General features: G+C 52.0%; 1 pseudogene; it reads right to left on the bottom strand.

The window, feature by feature from the left end:
* Nucleotides 1-6,338: 6,338 nt before the first annotated feature.
* Nucleotides 6,339-7,252, bottom strand: LOC139251213 (beta-1,3-galactosyltransferase 5-like; annotated as a pseudogene).
* Between the last annotated feature and the right edge of the window lie 637 nt (nucleotides 7,253-7,889).

Here is a 7,889-nt window from a genome sequence, read left to right as displayed (position 1 = left end):
GAGCAGTGCAAATCATTAAACAAGGCATGCTTAAAATCCAAGGTCCCACGCTGCAGGGTCACCTGTCGTGACTGCTGTTGGCATACAGATCTCAGCCGCACTCACTGACTGGGATCCCCCCCCGGGCAACTGTTGATGAAAAGGACTTTAAAAACAAGGCTCTCATTAATCCTCCCAGACATGCACGAAATCGTTGAGGCAAAGTGCCGTAAGCTGACTGAGTACCATGACAGAAATTCGAGGGGGAGGTGGAATGAGATAGGGGACAAAGTGTTTGTACTAAACTATGGCAGGGGTCCCAAATGGCTTGCAGGGACAGTAATGGAAAAGGAAGGAAACAGGCTACTGGTAGTGCAAATGGACAATGGCAAAACCTGCCGGAGGCATGTAGACCAAGTCAAAAGCAGATTTACCAACAACACTGCCAAACCAGAGGCAGACTACAATGTGGAACTCGCACCACACCTGGTGAACAGACAGAGGGAAGAACCTGAGGAAAGGGCAATCCCAACAGACAGCCCAGGCGAGTCAACAACAATCACACCAATCGAAACAGACAGGCCAGGCGAGATACCAGCAACCACACCCAAAGAAAAACAGACACCAAGGCAAACAACTGAACCACAACTCAGACGCTCCATGCGAGAGCGTAGACCACCTGAGAGACTGAACTTATAAAGACAATAAGACCTTGGGGGAGGGTGATGTCATGTATCTTACATTATTATATATAACTGTATCCTAACATGCTATACATGACTGTAATAAGATATGACCTGTAACCACCAGCATACCTTACCACCGGGGGTGCACTTGCAAGAGACAGGTATATAAGGACAGGTCTCAGGCAAGTGCAGCATTCCAGAGCTGTGAAATAAAGGTGCAGGTCTAGAGTGACCTTGACTTCACGACATGCCTCGTGTGAATCTGTACTGAGGGGACAGGACTTTACAAAGGTCAAGGTCACCGCGGCACTGTCGTTCGACGCATTGGGTTCCTTTAAGGCCTCAGCTGGCGACATTTGTGGTGTGTCTCGGCATGCCACACATCGCTGCATTAGGCAGGTCACTGAAGCCCTGTACACACACAGGATGGACTTGATCAGCTTCACTATGACCACGGAGGCTCAGACTGAGAGGGCTTTAGGATTCGACCGAATTGCTAACTTTCCCAAGGTGCAGGGAGCAATAGACTGTACGCACATAATGATGCGGGCACCTTTTCAGGATGCAGAGCTTTTTAGGAACCGCAAGGGATTCCACTCCCTGAATGTGCAACTCGTTGTCGACCACCAGCAAATTATACTGGCAGTGAATGCTAAATTTCCCGGCAGAATCCATGATGCTCACATCCTGCATGAGAGCACTGTGTCTGACATGTTTACCAGTCAGCCACAAGGTCAATGCTGGATGCTTGGTGACAAAGGATATGGCCTCGCCACTTGGCTGATGACCCCGCTGCGTAACACCCACACCGAAGCCGAGGGGCGATACAACGAGAGCCACACACAATATTGTCGAGAATACCATTGGAGTGCTTAAGCATCGCTTTAGATGCCTGGACCACTCAGGAGGCGAGCTCCAATACCACCCTGAGCTCAATTGGTGGTGGTGTGCTCCAAGCTGCACAACTTGGCTATCAGGAGGGGACAAGAATTGCCTGATGAGTCTGGCAGTCCACCTCACCAGAGGAGGACGAGGAGGTGGCTGCTGACATTGGCCCAGACAATCAGGCTGACGCCGAAGCCATGCCCCGCCCCCCTGTAGACGGCAGGAAAGAGCTCATGGTGGCTACATAGCTGCAAGACTCTTACGTCAGGAGCTCATCAATGACCGCTTTGCCTGAAAGAACGTTGGTGTTATTTACAAGGCTGACACACTGCTGGGTGTGCAGGTCGTACATCAATGGTGGGCATCACCTTGGTGACAGTTAAAGTTTATGTTGATTGAAGTTAAATGTAATTATACCCTGTCATGTTAAGGAATCACCAGTATGTAATGGTGCAGCTATCTGAGACAATGTGCAACAAGGTTATGTTAAATAAAAAATATTTAAACCGACCACTTGTCTGAAATCATCAGTATTTCTGTGCAAACCAACCCTTTCGCTCCACCACCCCCCCCCCCCGCAACCCCGCCCCACTTCTCCTCCCCACCTCTACCCCTTCCCCTTATCCTCCTGACTCCAAGCCACCTGGCCGAGGAGGTCCTCAGGAGATGCTTAATTGCGGGAGGGGGGGTGGTGTTGATTGCCGAGGCACTGTTTGGATGGATACGGGAGAGGATGGTCCCGCGGTGGGAACGTGCCCCGAGCCAGAAGCAAGATGTTGCTGCTGGCTCTCATGTGTGGTTGGCAATGGGGGTGTGGCACCTAGGGGTGCAGTACCATGCTCCGGGACCACTGGGTGCCCTCTGCCATCAGTGTTCCTGGCTACCAGCTCCGGGGCCTCCGCCATTCCTTCCATATTATATCTTATTTGTTGGACAAAAACTCGGTGCCAACTATGTTCTGGGTGCTGAGTGGGCTTTTTGCTGCTGGTGAATCTCCCTCGTGCCTCCCACAACAGCCAGACAAGCTACACACCACAGCCACACACGCTTCCAGTCCCCTCTGAGCTCCCGCTCTCTCGGTCTCCTCTTCTGCGCATGTCATGATGACCCGTGACCTCCTGAATCGCGGGAAACGAGCGTTGCCATGCCGTTGCTAAGGACGACAACACTTTACAGCAGAAGGTCAGAGAGATTTAACGCTAACGCCCATTTCAGATCGCTTGTAGTAATACCCATTTTTAAAATGGAGACTAGGGACTTTGAAAATGGGTGAGATGCCGACGATATGAAAACCCATTTTTGCCGCCCACGCCGGAAATAAACCGCCCATGTTTGAACGATCCGGACAGAAGTGTCAAATCTAGCCCATAGGATTCTGAGGGGGATTGACAGGATAGACACAGGGAGGATGTTTCACCGAGCTGGGGAGTCTAGAACCAGGGGTCACAGTCTCAGAATAAGGGGTCGGCCATTTAGGACTGAGATGAGGAGAAATTTCTTCACTCACGGGGTGGTGAATCTTTGGAATTCTCTCCCCCAGAGGGCTGTGGAGGCTCAGTCGTTGAGTGTATTTAAGACTGGGATTGCTAGATTTTTGGATATTAAGGGATACAGGGATAGTGCAGGAAAGTGGAGTTGAGGTCAAAGATCAGCCAGAATCTTATTGAATGGTGGAGCAGGCTCGAGGGGCCGAATGGCCGACTCCTGCTCCTATTCCTTATGTTCTTAAAGTGGGAGCGTCTCCATCGGGGGACCTTTTTAAAGAGGGAGTCTCTCTCTCTCAGGGACCCGGAGTAAGGGGAAAACGCTTTTGGGGAAACATAGAAACATAGAAACATAGAAAATAGGTGCAGGAGTAGGCCATTCGGCCCTTCTAGCCTGCACCGCCATTCAATGAGTTCATGGCTGAACATGCAACTTCAGTACCCCATTCCTGCTTTCTCGCCATACCCCTTGATCCCCAGAGTAGTAAGGATTACATCTAACTCCTTTTTGAATATATTTAGTGAATTGGCCTCAACTACTTTCTGTGGTAGAGAATTCCACAGGTTCACCACTCTCTGGGTGAAGAAGTTTCTCCTCATCTCGGTCCTAAATGGCTTATCCCTTATCCTTAGACTGTGACCCCTGGTTCTGGACTTCCCCAACATTGGGAACATTCTTCCTGCATCTAACCTGTCTAAACCCGTCAGAATTTTAAACGTTTCTATGAGATTCCCTCTCATTCTTCTGAACTCCAGTGAATACAAGCCCAGTTGATCCAGTCTTTCTTGATAGGTCAGTCCCGCCATCCCGGGAATCAGTCTGGTGAACCTTCGCTGCACTCCCTCAATAGCAAGAATGTCCTTCCTCAAGTTAGGAGACCAAAACTGTATACAATACTCTAGGTGTGGCCTCACCAAGGCCCTGTACAACTGTAGTAACACCTCCCTGCCCCTGTACTCAAATCCCCTCGCTATGAAGGCCAACATGCCATTTGCTTTCTTAACCGCCTGCTGTACCTGCATGCCAACCTTCAATGACTGATGTACCATGACACCCAGGTCTCGTTGCACCTCCCCTTTTCCTAATCTGTCACCATTCAGATAATAGTCTGTCTCTCTGTTTTTACCACCAAAGAAGATAACCTCACATTTATCCACATTATACTTCATCTGCCATGCATTTGCCCACTCACCTAACCTATCCAAGTCACTGAGTAAGGGACCCTGAGTAAGGGGGGGTCTCGAGGACCCTGAGTAAGGGGGTCTCTCGGGGACCCTGAGTAAGGGGGTCTCTCGGGGACCCTGAGTAAGGGGTCTCTCGGGGACCCTGAGTAAGGGGTCTCTCGAGGACCCTGAGTAAGGGGGTCTCTCGGGGACCCTGAGTAAGGGGGTCTCTCGGGGACCCTGAGTAAGGGGGGGGTCTGTCGGGGACCCTGAGTAAGAGGGTCTCTCGGGGACCCTGAGTAAGGGGTCTCTCGGGGACTCTGAGTAAAGGGGGTCTTGAGGACCCTGAGTAAGGGGTCTCTCAGGGACCCTGAGTAAGGGAAGTATTGTGTATGTCAGCACTCTGCTAATGGCTCCACGAGGCAGGGGTATGGCACTTGAACTGTACAGAATTTAGTCCTTTATCACAGCTCCTAGAGTGAGGACACCAAGAGGTGAGCTCCCTTTTATACTGAGTTACCTGCAGTGTACAGGTGACCCTTTGGTCTCCAGCAGCAGCACCCTCTGCTGGACAGGTATGGTGTGTCCCGTGTGAAGGTACATTCAGGTCTAGTGTTACAGTACATCATTACATCATTGGCATGCATACATAACAGGGAGTCTCTCCATCAGGTCAGAATCTACATCAAGTACAAACAGGTCAGAACAAGGAGGGATCAACCTTCACACTCAAACTTTGCAATTCTCTCACGCTATCACTTTCTCTCTCTCTCCGTCTCTCTCTCACTCAAAAACTTCAAAAACAACTTGTATTTCTATATTTTTATTAATCACTTCCCTCACGTCATTTGTAACAGTCATTTTGTACTTCAACAAAAACAACTTGCGTTTATATTGTGCGTTTAATGCAGGCTGAGGGGAGACCTGATTGAGGTGTGTAAAATGATGAGGGGCCTGGATAGAGTGGATAGGAAGGACCTGTTTCCCTTGGCGGAGGGGTCAACAACCAGGGGGCTTAGATTTAAAGTAATTGGGGGAGGTTAAGAGAGGATTTGAGGGGAAATGTCTTCACCCAGAGGGTGGTGGGGGTCTGGGGCGGAACTCACTGCCTGAAAGGGTGGTAGAGGCAGAAACCCTCACCACATTTAAACAGTACTTGGATGTGCACCTGAAGTGCTGTAACCTACAGGGCTACGGACCCAGAGCTGGAAAGTGGGATTAGGCTGGGTAGCTCTTGGTCGGCCGGCACGGACACGATGGGCCGAAATGGCCTCCTTCCCCGCTGTAAATTTCTGCGATTCTACGAATGCGCAATGTGCTCCAGCCAGATCTGGTGGTGATTGGCTAAACCAGTTGTCCGCCACATCCGTTCAAGTCTGGGTCCTTTGTACGTAAGGGAGGAGAGATGAGGGCTGTACCAGGGGGAATGGCCAGGGTGAGGGAGAGCAACAGGGACTGGCGGTGAAGGTGTGGTTGAGCAGATCGGTAGCTGCCGAAATGTCGGCCAAAGACCGCGAGAGTTGAGATTTTCAAAGTGCGGCTGTAACTGGGTGAGGAGAGAGTTCATTTCCGGGGACGGGCACAGAAGCAGGCAAGGTGGCGAGGGGGAGCGCAGAGGGGAGGGGGATGTGGGTGGGAGAGCAATACGAGGAAGTGGTCAGCGATGGGCCTTATCTGCAATTGACACGGCGGGAGTAGCGAAGGCCACGAGAGATGACAAGGCCGAGGGGGTGGCCGCGAATACGGGTCGGGCAGTTTCCACGGAGGGAGAGATTGAGGGAGGACAGGAGGGCAGTGAACTCAGAGGAGAGAGAGCACGATGAATTGAGGCGCAGGTCGGAATCACCGAGGGTGAGAAGTCGCTCGTTGCAGAGGCTGGGGGAGGAGAGCAGTGAAGGACAGTTTAAGTGTCGACATACATAGAGCAGGCAGTTAGCAAACTCAAAACAGCACGTGCTGGTAGAACGGGGGCTGATAACGGCCCGGGGCTAAACGGCTTTAAGCTCTGTGCCTCGACCAGTGGGCGGGGCTGACAATAAAGTGGCATCTGAAGGGGCGAATGACTTGCCTCTTCGAGGGGTCCTTCAGGCACCTTCAGGGCAGTCCTCAGCCGGCGAGTTGTTCAGTTCCTGCCAGCACCTCACGTGCGCGAGGCCACGCGCAGGCGAAAGGCGCAGACGGTAAAGTCGACCTTCGAGTTGTGGAACGTTGGCCGTGAGTGGATTTCCACTGGTGTTACCTTCACCTCGGCCAGGCGGCGATCGACACGGACATCCTCCAGTTTGAACAGGGGGCGGCGCTCTTCGACACATCCCAGACTTGGTCAGCGACATGGCCCGAGAGCACATAGCCGTTGCCGGAGGAGAACGGCGGATACGCCTTGTGAGAGTATTCCTTTTCACTCCCGTGCCATTTACTGAGTGTATTCCCGATGGGCTTTCCATGGCTCATTATGACGCCGGTGAAGGTGTCCCTTCTACTGGTGCGTAACAAGAGCCTCAACAGATAATCAGCATTGACAAACATGTCAGAGTCGGCTTTCATCACAAAGGAGGCGGACACCCAGAACCGGCTCACCCATTGGTGCCCAGGCTGTGAGAGGTGTCCCTGAAATGTTTCGGTAAGATGTCCTGGTACTGGGAACCTTCTCCCAGCCGTACCTTCTGAAGTCCCCGGCCGTTCCCCAGCAGGAGGTAGGTCACCACCCTCTTGCCACGTGTTGTCCGCTCTGCTTCCCCCAGGTCTGCCGAATGTCCAAGCGAGCCATGAACTGTTCCTTGCACTGGTGACCAGAAGGACCAGGAATGGGTGACCAACGTCACACTGGCGATCGGGCCACATTAAGAAGGAGGAGTCGGGTAAGTTGGGCTCAAGACTGAGAGCTTTGATCTTGTCCTGGGCACTGGTGACCGCATGGACCAGGAATGTGGGTCGATCGTCATTTGGAATTGAATTAGCCAAACAGAATTGCACGAGGCAGTATATTTCAAGGATGAAAGCCGCCATTCCTAAAATATAAGCTGCGTACTTTTCGAAAATATTGTACCAATCCATCTTCAAGTTTTAAATGGCCTGCAAAATAAAATAGATAAACCCGATGTTGGTGGAGTCCAGGTAATGCTAGAGGAAACACTTTAGAGTTTGAGAATATTTGGCTTGAATAGGAGCACAGAAACAGGAGGAGGCCCATTCAGCCCCTCGAGCCTGTTACACCGGAACAGGAGGAGGCCCATTCAGCCCCTCGAGCCTGTTACATAGGAACAGGAGGCGGCCCATTCAGCCCCTCGAGCCTGTTACATAGGAACAGGAGGAGGCCTATTCAGCCCCTCGACCCTGTTACACAGGAACAGGAGGAGGCCCATTCAGCTTCTTGAGCCTGTTACACAGGAACAGGAGGAGGCCCATTCAGCCCCTTGAGCCTGTTACACAGGAACAGGAGGAGGCCTATTCAGCCCCTCGACCCTGTTACACAGGAACAGGAGGAGGCCCATTCAGCCCCTCGAGCCTGTTACATAGGAACAGGAGGCGGCCCATTCAGCCCCTCGAGCCTGTTACACAGGAACAGGAGGAGGCCCATTCAGCCCCTCGGCCCTGTTACCAAGAAACGGGAGGAGGCCCATTCAGCCTCTTGAGCCTGTTACACAGGAACAGGAGGAGGCCCATTCAGCCCCTCGAGCCTGTTACATAGGAA

This window comes from Pristiophorus japonicus, unplaced genomic scaffold (genome assembly GCF_044704955.1).
Source record: "Pristiophorus japonicus isolate sPriJap1 unplaced genomic scaffold, sPriJap1.hap1 HAP1_SCAFFOLD_423, whole genome shotgun sequence".
NCBI classification, from domain to species: Eukaryota; Metazoa; Chordata; class Chondrichthyes; family Pristiophoridae; genus Pristiophorus; species Pristiophorus japonicus.
Note: the sequence above shows the minus strand (reverse complement) of the source record. Positions and strands in the feature narration are given on the sequence as shown.